Here is a 12,027-nt window from a genome sequence, read left to right on the forward strand (position 1 = left end):
GAGGCATGCAATTCCAGGCGTTTGCACTGTCTCTGAGAGCCAGTGGTCTTAGCTAGAACCCCTCACGGTGCCTTTATCACCCCCGCCTCTTAGCCCCTGGATGAGGTCGCTGCCCTGCTGGGCTTCGAGTGCCTTCTGGTCATGTCACCTGGATGCACCTGTGGCATTCCGCACTAGGGCCTGGCAGACACTAAATGCCCAGCCCGAGTGAGGATGGAGAATTTCATGCATCTCGGTCCATTGCTAACTAGTTAATTGTTAACTCTCCTGTACTTTCCAGGGCCACTTTGCAAGTACAGGTAAGTCATCTGGATTCACTGTGGCTTGTAATTTGAGAGGTGTAATTTGTGGGGTTTTTAAAAAATATATATTTTATTGATTTTTTACAGAGAGAAGGGGAGAGGGATAGAGAGTTAGAAACATCGATGAGAGAGAAACATCGATCAGTTGCCTCCTGCACACCCCCCACTAGGGATGTGCCTGCAACCTAGGTACATGCCCTTGACCGGAATCGAACCCGGAACCCTTCAGTCCGCAGGCCGACACTCTATCCACTGAGCCAAACCGGTTAGGGCTGTGTTTTTTTAAAAAATATGTTTTTATTGATTTTTACAGAGAGAGGGAAAGATAGAAACATCGATGAGAGAGGAGCATCACCGATCGGCTGCCTCCTGCACGCACCCTTACTGGGGATGGGGCCTGCAACCAAGGCATGTGCCCTGACCGGGAATTGAACCGGAGACCTCTGGGTTTCTGGGTCAACACTCAACCGCTGAGCCATGTACTTTTGTATACCTTCCCATTTTATTTCCTTTCCCATCCTAGGAGGACAGAGGCCTTCCAGCATAATAACATAGCAAAGTCATGCTCTCAGAGAAGTGATGAGAAAGGCCAGCTGCCCTGCTGACTGTCCCCTTGATGAATCTGAAAGGCCTGAGCCCCTTTAAAAAAAAGAAATTATATATTTTTATTGATTTCAGAGAGGCAGGGAGAGAGTGAGAGAAACATCAATGATGAGAGAGAATCATTGATTGGCTGCCTCCTGCACGCCCCACACTGGGGATCGAGCCTGTAACCCGGGCATGTGCCCTGACTGGGAATCAAACTGTGACCTCCTGGTTCATAAGTGGACGCTCAACCACTGAACCACACAGGCCGGGCTAAAATTCTTAATAATTTTCAAGCAGAAGGACTGGCATTTTCATTTTGCACTGGTCCCCAGATAGTATGTGGGTCCCGGGTGCCCAACTGCAAACATGGGAGAGCCAGGTTGAGTCCCAGTTTGGAGGCCTCAGAACTCCATGGTCTGGCCCTAACCGGTTTGGCCCAGTGGATAGAGCGTCGGCCTGCGGACTGAAGGGTCCCAGGTTCTATTCCGGTCAAGGGCATGTACCTTGGTTGCAGACACATCCCCAGTAGTGGGGTGTGCAGGAGGCAGCTGATTGATGTTTTTCTCTCATCGATGTTTCTAACTCTCTATCCCTCTCTCTTCCTCTCTGTAAAAAATCAATAAAACATATTTTAAAAAAAGAACTCCATGGTCTTTACAAATCCTAATATTTCCTCTTGGCCAGTAGGCACTCCCAAGCTGACAAACTCTGTGTTTGCACTTGCAGGCTCTTAGAAGGTGCCTGGAATACTTAAGGTCAAAGGGCAGGACTACACTTGACAAGCTCAGGGGAAGCCTGCATGGTGGGCCTTACAAACACAGAGACTCAAAGTAACCACATAGGATGGTCTGAAATTAAAACTTTCTATCTTATTTTATTTTTTTTTAATTTATTTTTTTAAAAATATATTTTATTGATTTTTTACAGAGAGGAAGGGAGAGAGATAGAGAGTTAGAAACATCGATGAGAGAGAAACATCGATCAGCTGCCTCCTGCACATCTCCTACTGGGGATGTGCCCACAACCCAGGTACATGCCCTTGACCGGAATCGAACCTGGGACCCCTCAGTCCGCAGGCCGACGCTCTATCCACTGAGCCAAACCGGTTTCGGCAACTTTCTATCTTATTTTAAAATATATTTTTATTGATTTCAGAGAGGAAGGGATAGGGAGATAGAAACTTCATTGATGAGAGAGAATCATTGATTGGCTGCCTCCTGCATGCACCCTACTGGGGATGTGCCTGCAACCCAGGTACATGCCCTTGACCGGAATTGAACCTGGGATCTTTCAGTCTGCAGGCCGACGCTCTATCCACTGAGCCAAACCAAACCGGTTATGGCTCAAATATATGTTATTGATTTCAGAGAGGAAGGGAGAGGGAGAGAGAGCTAGAAATATCAATGATAAGAGAGAATCATTGATTGATTGGCTGCCTCTGCAGGCCCCACACTGGGGATCCAGCCCCACAGCCCGGGGATGTGCCCTGACCAGGAGTTGAACCAGTGACCTCTTGGTTCCTGGGTCCATGCTCAACCGCTGAGCCACACCAGGCTGGACCTAAAGGTTGATCTTTACCTTAACTGAGCCTAATGTCTTTTTGCATCTAAAATAACTGCCTGTGGAATGTTGAGGTCATTTCCTTTTTCCAGACCCCTCGGGGCACAATCGCCCAGGGGAGGTAAGACTACCAAGCCTCTCATTGTTATGTAGAAGAAGTATCTACTTTTTTTTTTTTTTTTTTTTTTTACTTTTTATGCAATCCCCAATTCTTCTCACCACTCCCCTTTGCTCTCTCCCCCTCCCAAATCTATCTCTTACATGGATATCCTGTAACACCCTTCTGCTTTCTCTTTTGAGTATAATGTGTAAAATACGCCAGAGAATGGCGAAACTTTCCCAATCCGTTAAGATTTTGCTGCCCAGCAATGGTCAGTTTGGTTCAAATGAACTCACCAAGATTCTTACAGGTTTGGAAGTGTTTTTCGCCGGCAGTTCCTTCCTGCCCTTTGACCTTTCAGTAGTCGAGGCAGCGGGGCAGAGGTGAGGGAGGGTGTTAGGGGCACAGAAGGAGGAAGGTGACCCTAATAGAGGGCACCTTCACGGAGCCTGTAGGTGCAAACACAGACCTTCTGCCTTCTCCGGGATTCTGCCCCTAAAGGAGCACCCCATTCCCACGGCCTGGGAGGATTTTCACGTTTATCTACCTATCTGTATGCATCAACTTGCTTCCACATCTCAACTCTACATCCCCAAACACAAAGATCCCGCGAGAATGTCCGCTCCCCCTCCCCCAGCTACACAGGGGCCGAGAAGGAAGAAGACCGCTCGCAGCTAAGAATTGCTAAGAATTTGATCGGGCCTTTAGAAGTGGTCATTTCAAAGCTTCCGCCAGTTCTGTGTGTGTGTGTGTGTGTGTGTGTGTGTGTGTGTGTGTGGCTGAGAGTAGCAGCCTTGAAGGGTCTGGCTGGTTGGGACCCTGTCTGGTGCCTGGCAGGCCTTGGGGCTGGAGGAGCAGGGTGTGAAGTATGAACTCTGTATCTGATTCAGCAACGCTGAGCTGGGTTATTGGAGAAATGAGGCTTTTCTGCAAGTCAGGAACCTTGCTGGGGAGACTTGGAAGAGTCTGGACTTGGTGTGCCAAAGCTCCCTGGCCAAAGACCAGCACTGTCTGGCGGAAGCCCCCAGGGCAAGCATGTCAAACTCACAGCCCGCGGGCCACATGCTTATTTGGCCCGTGTTAGCCTTTGAGTTTGACATGCTTGCCCCAGAGCGTTAATCAGCATTCTAGATTCTAGAAAGACAACTATGGACTCTAGAAACAAAATTCTTAAAAAAAAAACCCAAATACCTTTGCCCGGCCGGTGTGGCTCAGTGGTTGCGTGTCGACCTAAGGAGGCTAAAAAGCTAATTCCAATGTAACCCTGATATTTGGGAGGCTAGCTTTCAGAATCCATGCCAGCCAGCCCAGTGTACATTCTTGATAACCTGCAATTAAGTCATTACTTCTTTTCCAGAAACTGGTCTTGCAGAACCTGTTGCGAGGCCATGAAACTGTGGACAAAGGGAGGGTTATTAACGCTGGCGCCAGGCCAAACCATCAGATATGGCCTGGAGACCCCCAACACCTGGGGGCTTTCTTGCAAGGCCGGAAAAAAGGATCAAAAGCATAATCCATATTTGCGGGACAAAGACCACAGGGAGATATAAAGAGAAGCCCCCTGCATGTTACTTTACTCAGATATGGAAAGCTTTTCCCTGAGTCCACTGGTGCATTAAACAGTGTCCCTCCTTTTCTTTAAAAGCGTCGCTTGGTTTTTCTTTGGTCTTCCGCAACAGACATGTGAACCAAGGGGGTCACAATTTGATTCCCGGTCAGGGCACATGCCTGGGTTGCAGGCTGGATCCCCAGTAGGAGGCGTGCAGGAGGCAGCCGATCAGTGATTCTCATCATTGATCTTCCTATCTCTCTCGCCCTCTCCCTTCCTCTCGGAAATCAATAAAAATGTATTAAAAGAGGGGGTAGGAGATCAACTGAAGGACTTGTATGCATGCATATAAGCATAACCAATGGACATAAGACACTGGGGGGTAGGGGAGGCCAGGGGATTGTCAAGGGCGGGGGGGAAAAAAAAAAGGACACATATGTAATACCCTTTGTAATACTTTAAGCAATAAAAAAAAAGAAAAAGAAAAAAAATGTATTAAAAGAAAAAGAGAAGACAAATATCTTTGACCTGTGGATGTGCTGAGGAAGGAGTGGATTCTGGCTGAAGGCCCCTGTCCCAGGGAATTCCTCTGCTGAGGTTGGTAGAACCTTGGACAGCACAGCGGGGAGCAAGGCTGGGAAAGGAGATGTTAATGTTAAAAACTATTGAAACCTGTAAAGAATTTTTGTGAGTTTATTTGAGCCAAACTGACGACCTATGCTGGGAAGCAGAAGCTCAATGGATTGAGATAATGCTCCGGAGAATGGTGGGTTACATCTGTATTTGTACACTGCAATCAAAGGAAAGGGACTTAGGTGGGTTACATGAAATCCATGTTATGCCCAGAATTCAAGATCCCCAAGAAACCATGCCAGGAGTCAGTCCGATGCAAAAGCAGAAGGTCCTTTATTGAGTTAGCTAACCCGACCCGGGCCTCCAGTCGATGCAGCGACCGGAAACCGAGTGAGACCCATGTGAAAATCCGGGCTTTCATAGTGAGGGGAGGGGAGCTGGCTGTGGCCCTGCCGATTGGCCAGGCGCAAGTCGGGTCTTGTTACACAGGATGTGGTCATCTCTATGGCGCGCACATCCCTTGCTTGTCATTGGTTAGTTCAAAGAAATCCTGGGCGTGGCCAGCAGGGGCCTGGGCTCGGGAAGAAGGCACTTTTCTGAGCACATGGCCTCTGCCCCAACATGGAGGATCCAGGGTAAGATGGAGGGCGTAGCCCTCGCCCTTTCAATCCACTAGTGATAGATTAAGGAAGTGGGAGAAAGCAAAGGGGGGGGAGGAACCCCTGGGATAGGATAAAAAGGGAAATGATGGACATATGCTTCTTTTACAAAGATGGATAGAGGATAGTTTAACATAATTAACAATTGATAACAATAACCATGAGGGAATGTCAGGTGCCCTTTGTTGGGCCCTGTGGGGTCCGGAAAAAGGGAAGTTACAAGTTACCCAGACATTTTTCAGATATGTTATCTTAGAGGCAAAAAGACAATGGGCTCAGTAAAGGTCTAAATCAGCCGTGGGCAAACTACGGCCCGCGGGCCGGATCCAGCCCGTTTGAAATGAATAAAACTAAAAAAAAAAAAGACCATACCCTTTTATGTAATGATGTTTACTTTGAATTTATATTAGTTCACACAAACACTCCATCCATGCTTTTGTTCCGGCCCTCTGGTCCAGTTTAAGAACCCATTGTGGCCCTCGAGTCAAAAAGTTTGCCCACCCCTGGTCTAAATTGATCTTTGTCGGTAAATACTGGCCTAGGACATGACTACCCACTACAACCTGTTTGTAGTTAAATATTTAATTTTCAGACCATCCGTTGTGGTGACTTTAGGTCTCTGAGTTTGCAAGACCGCCATGCAGGCCTCCCCTGAGCTGGTCAGGTCAGCATGTGGCCCCTTTTGTCCACAGAGACACCCCCAAGGGTCCTGTGAGAAGGGTTTCATGTCTTAGGGTCAAAAGGTTGGGAATGCTAGGTGAGGTCATTAGGGGCTCCAGGCCCTGCTGAGAAGATTTAGTACAAACCATTGTTAGGAAGGAAAAAAACACACCATTTCCTCTACCCTCTTGGGTTCTGTATCTGAGCGCCTGTGAATTACATTTACAAAAGACAGATTAACAAGAGAGTAGACTTGATTTACACACAGGCTTGCTCAATGATGACTAACTCCAAGTTGGGGTGAGAATTAGGGGCTTGTCTGTCTAATTTAGCCGGGGAAAGGGAAGGGAAATAAAAAGCTTCTATGGGCCCTGGCCGGTGTGGCTCACTGGATAGAGCCTCGGCCTGCGGACTGAAGGGTCCCGGGTTCGATTCCGGTCAAGGGTACGAACCTCGGTTGCAGGCTCCTCGCTGGCCTCGGCCCTGGTCGGGGCTCCTGCAGGAGGCAACCAATCGATGTGTTTCCCTCTTGTCCCTCTTTCTCTTTCTACTCTCCCTAAATAACAATGAAAAAATATCCTGGGGTGAGGATTAAAACAAAAAAAAGCTGTCTCTCTCCTTCAGGGCCATGAAACTAAGGACCAGATGTATAGTAGGGTGACACTCACTCCCTTTCCTGGGAGTAGACCGCCCCCCCAAAGAGGGAATTGATGGTGGTCCTAATTTCTCAGAAGTTTCTGTTTGTGGTCAGATAGGCAAGTTTCCAGAGGCTTTTTTTTGTATCTGTTGAATCTCAAATGTCTCCAGCTTAAAATCTTCTTTATACCAACTCTAGGCTTCTTTTTTTTTTTTTAATATATTTTATTGATTTTTTACAGAGAGGAAGGGAGAGGGATAGAGAGTTAGAAACATCAATGAGAGAGAAACATGGACCAGCTGCCTCCTGCACACTCCCCACTGGGGATGTGCCCGCAACCAAGGGACATGCCCCTGACCGGAATCAAACCCGGGACCCTCGAGTCCGCAGGCCGACGCTCTATCCACTGAGCCAAACCGGTCAGGGCCAACTCTGGGCTTCGAAATGGGTCATCACACCACACAGTTTGGCAGATGCTCAGTGAATTTTTTTTTAAAAGATATTTTTATTGATTTCAGAGAAGAAGGGAGAGGGAGAGAGAGAGATAGAAACATCAATAATGAGAGAGAATCATGGATCGGCTGCCTCCGGCACGCCCCACACCGGGGATCAAGCCCGCAACCTGGGCATGTGCCCTTGATGGGATTCGAACCTGGGACCCTTCAGTCCTCAGGCCAGCGCTCTATCCACTGAGCCACAGCGTCTAGGGCCCTCCTAGCTTCTTACTACCCTGCCTCACGTCCAGCTGAGGGATGAGAAGAGGGGAGGAATTGGAGAGGCTGGTGCTGGCGATGGTGGTGCCGATGGGGTTAGCCCAGGGGTGGGCAAACTTTTTGACTCGAGGGCCACAATGGGTTCTTAAACTGGACCGGAGGGCCGGAACAAAAGCATGGATGGAGTGTTTGTGTGAACTAATATAAATTCAAAGTAAACATCATGACCTAAAAGGGTACGGTCTTTTTTTTTTTTTTTTTTTAGTTTTATTCATTTCAAAAGGGCCGATCCGGCCCGCGGGCCGTAGTTTGCCCACGGCTGGGTTAGCCACTGACCAGCTCTCCTGGCCTGGATTTTACTGACACCTCGCCCGCCACCCTGCCCAGCCTGGGCCCTTGTCCCAGGCCTTCCTGAATTCCACTTCCAGGAAAGGACTTGATGTTCTTCTGGCAATGGCCTTGCTCTGGTCTCAGGCGTGAGATGATGAGGTGTCCAGATGTCCAGCTGGCCCAGTTAGAAAGGCTTTGATCAGGGCCCTATAAAAATAGATCTTTCTAAGGCCTTTCTTTCACTTCCTCTCTACTCAGCAGAGCGAGTACCCATCCAACCCAGGTGTGGGCGTGTTTCTTGTCCGCAGCAGATGCAGGCTGCTAGAACCGTTCTGGGCCAGCGAGGCCACTCCCCTTGGTGCCATTAACCCCCTGGGAAGGAAGAAAGGAGACAGACTCTGAAGGAAGAAAATAAAGGTCCTTGCCTGGCCGTTGTGGCTCAGTGGTTGAGCGTCTAACTATGAACCAGGTAGTCACGGTTCGATTCCCAGTCAGGGCATATGTTAGGGTCACTGAAGGAGGGACACAGGAGGCCAAAAGGGGTAAAGAATTATGCATTTATCAGGTCACCTGGAAAACCAGATGGGCTGAGCCCCAAAATGGCACCAGCCCCCAAAGAAGGGGAGTCAGAGGTTTTTAAAGGACTCTAGGCAGGCTTTTTTTCTTTTAAAAAAAATATATTTTATTGATTTTTTACAGAGAGGAAGGGAGAGGGATAGAGAGTTAGAAACATCAATCAGCTGCCTCCTGCACTCTCCCTCCTGGGGATGTGCCCGGAACCAAGGTACATGCCCTTGACTGGAATCGAACCTGGGACCCTTGAGTCCCCAGGCTGACGCTCTTTCCACTGAGCCAAACCGGTTAGGGCAAGGGTCCTCAAACTATGGCCCGCGGGCCACATGCGGCCCGCCGAAAACATTTATTTTTTTACTTCAAAATAAGATATATGCAGTGTGCATAGGAATTTGTTCATAGCTTTTTTTTTTAACTATAGTCCGGCCCTCCAACGGGCTGAGGGACAGTGAACTGACCCCCTGTTTAAAAAGTTTGAGGACCCCTTGGTTAGGGCTCTAGGCGGACTTTTGCTGGGCGGAGAATTCTCTGTGCAGGTCTGGATCCTGGGAAGGTACAGAGGGGAGAGATAATGGCCTTAGCAATTGGAATGTGGTCTAAGTGAAGGGGAATGTCCTTTGTGAAGTGGTCTAAGGGTCAGTTCCCAGGGGAGGGGTATTGATTCAATTATTTGATCAGACCTAACACCGGGTGGCAGGCTCAATCCTCCGTAGGGGGCGTGCAGGAGGCAGCCGATCAAGGATTCTCTCTCATCATGGATGTTTCTATTTCTCTCTCCCTCTCCCTTTCTTTCTAAAATCAATAAAAATATATTTAAAAAAAAAATAAAAAGAAGCCCTAGCCAGTTTTGCTCAGTGGATAGAGCATCGGCCTGCTGACTGAAGGGTCCTGGGTTCAATTCCAGTGAAGGGCACATGCCCGGGTTGCGGGCTCGATCCCAGTAGGGGGTGTGCAGGAGGCAGCCGATCAATGATTTTCTCTTATCATTGATGTTTCTCTCTCTCCCTCTCCCTTCCTCTCTGAAATCAATAAAAAATATATTTTAAAAAAGTAAAAAGTAGGTCTACCTGGTTTGGCTCAGTGGATAGAGTGTGGGCCTGAAGGGTCCTGGGTTCGATTCCAGTGAAGGGCACATGCCCGGGTTGCGGGCTCCATCCCAGTAGGGGGTGTTCAGGAGGCAGCCGATCAATGATTTTCTCTTATCATTGATGTTTCTGTCTCTCTCTCTCTCTCCCCCTCTCCCTTCCGCTCTGAAATCAATAAAAAAAATATATTTTAAAAAAAGTAAAAAGTAAATAAAAAGAAAAGGAAGGAGCCTGAGGAGCAGCTGGGCAGGGGTCATCAGACAGGTAAGACGTGAGGCGGGGGCTTGGATCCAGCTCTAATTCTTGTGCAGCAGCCGGTGGGTGAGAAGATTTGTCTGGAGGCCGCTCAGCTGTGAAGAGGGGACCTTTGGCTGGTTCTGAGTGTCCGGCTTCAGGCGTCAGAGGAGAGGAGATTAGGGTGGGGTAGTCGCCAGAGACATCAGGGAGGACAGTGGTTAATTGAAGCCCCAGACGAAGCAAGAAAATTCCCATAAAGGAACCTCAGAATGCCACCCACCTTTCTGGTTTCAGCGAGAAAACACGTTTGCGTTTTTGAAACTGAGAGTGTATTTATTCCCCAGCACTAGCCCCTGGCCCTTGGCCTTTGGCTTGGCAACAAAAGAGGGTTGTTCGGTCCCTGGGCAGGGATGTTTGCTCACAGAGCATGAGTGCGCCGAGCAGCGGCTTTGGGAAGGAGGGTGTGCGTTTGCAGGCCGCGAGTGTCAAGGCCGTGAGTGTGGGGCCGCTGTGCTATTCTGCTCAAGCTCATGTGATGTTTGCGCTCCCAAATGCTGGAGAGCAGAGGGGGAGGGGCGGCCCGGCAGCCTTTTCTCTCCTCTTTACATTGATGGAGTTGGACAGTGTTGACCAATAATTGTAAACCAGCCTCTTAGAGATCGTTTTTTTTTAAATATATATTTTATTGATTTTTTTTTACAGAGAGGAAGGGAGAGGGATAGAGAGATAGAAACATCAATGAGAGAGAAACATTGATCAGCTGCCTCCTGTACACCTCCTACTGAGGATGTGCCCGCAACCAAGGTACATGCCCTTGACCGGAATTGAACCTGGGACCTTTCAGTCTGCAGGCCGACGCTCTATCCACTGAGCCAAACCGGTTAGGGCAAGATAGGTTTTTTTTTAAAAAAAAAAAAAGAATATTTTTTTATTGATTTCAGAGAGGAAGAGAAAGATAGAAACATCAATGATGAGAGAGAACCATGGATCAGCTGCCTCCTGCAGGTCCCCTACTGGGGATGGAGCCCACAACCCAGGCATGTGCCCTTGACCGGAATCGAACCCGGGACCCTTCAGTCCGCAGGCCGACGCTCTATCCACTGAGCCAAACCGGCCAGGGCTGGAATGGTTCTTTCTACCACGCTGCACTCTGAGGACACTGGTGAAAGGCTTCCATCTCCAGAAGTGAAATTGCAAGTAGAGTTATTTTTGTTGTCCAGCCCCGAGACTCTTTTCCGGTTGGCTGTTGGCTGTATTCCATAAAATGCTTGATTTCATGAACTCTGAGCAGGTGCTAGCAAACACTACACATTTGCGTATAGCTGGCTGCAGCCAGCACATCTATATTTTCTGTGTTAATTGCCAGAGTGGCCGTGTAAGCATATTCTAGAAGGGGGATAAAACCAGTCACTGTAACAAGATGCAAATCAAACACATTTTTTTTTTAAATAATTTTATTTTATTTTTTTATTGATTTCAGAGAGGAAGGGAGAGGAAGAGAGAGAGATAGAAACATCAATGATAAGAGAGAATCATTGATCGGCTGCCTCCTGCACGCCCCCTACTGGGGACCAAGCCCGCAACCCAGGCGTGTACCCCAGACCGGAATCGAACCTGGGACCTCTCAGTCCGCAGGCCGACGCTCTATCCACTGAGCCAAACCAGCCAGGGCCAAACACATTCTTAAAAAAAACCCAAAACATATATATATATTGATTTCAGAGAGGAAGGGAGAGGGAGAGAGTTAGAAACAGTGATGAGAATCATTGATCAGCTGCCTCTTGCACGCCCCCTACTGGGGATCGAGCCCACAACCCGGGCATGTGCCCTTGACCGAAATCGAACCCTCGAACCCGGGACCTTTCAGTCCGCAGGTCCGATGCTCTATCCATTGAGCCAAACCAGCTAGGTCTCCAACACATTCTTTTTTTTTATATATATATATATATAACATCGATCAGCTGCCTCCTGCACATCCCCCAATGGGGAAGTGCCCGCAACCCAGGTACATGCCCTTGACCGGAATGGAACCAGGGACCTTTCAGTCCGCAGGCCCCATGCTCTATCCATTGAGCCAAACCAGCTAGGTCTCCAACACATTCTTGTCCTCATCCTCGGCTTGGCCTACAAGTCTGGTGCGGAGTAAAAAATCACGGCAAACTGCTAGTACCTGGCAAATTTTGTCCTGGACACGAATGGTGCGATCACAGGCAATGGCCATCATTTCGCAGCAGCTTAGCTTTCGAAGCATTTTCTCACTGTGGGAAGAAGAGCTACTGAGTAGATGTTTCCTCACCCATCTTTTCATTCCTCTTCTACAGATGCTCTTCAGGGATGCAAATGCATCGGAAACGGCCTGCGGGCGGCACTGCGGGGACGGGAGGCCTGGTGCGTGGCGCCTCGCAGCAGCCAGGTGCCCGCGAGCCGAGCCGGGAGCGTGCGGGGTGGCGGGGTGGGGGTG

Source organism: Myotis myotis, unplaced genomic scaffold, assembly GCF_014108235.1.
Source record: "Myotis myotis isolate mMyoMyo1 unplaced genomic scaffold, mMyoMyo1.p scaffold_m19_p_23, whole genome shotgun sequence".
NCBI classification, from domain to species: domain Eukaryota; kingdom Metazoa; phylum Chordata; class Mammalia; order Chiroptera; family Vespertilionidae; genus Myotis; species Myotis myotis.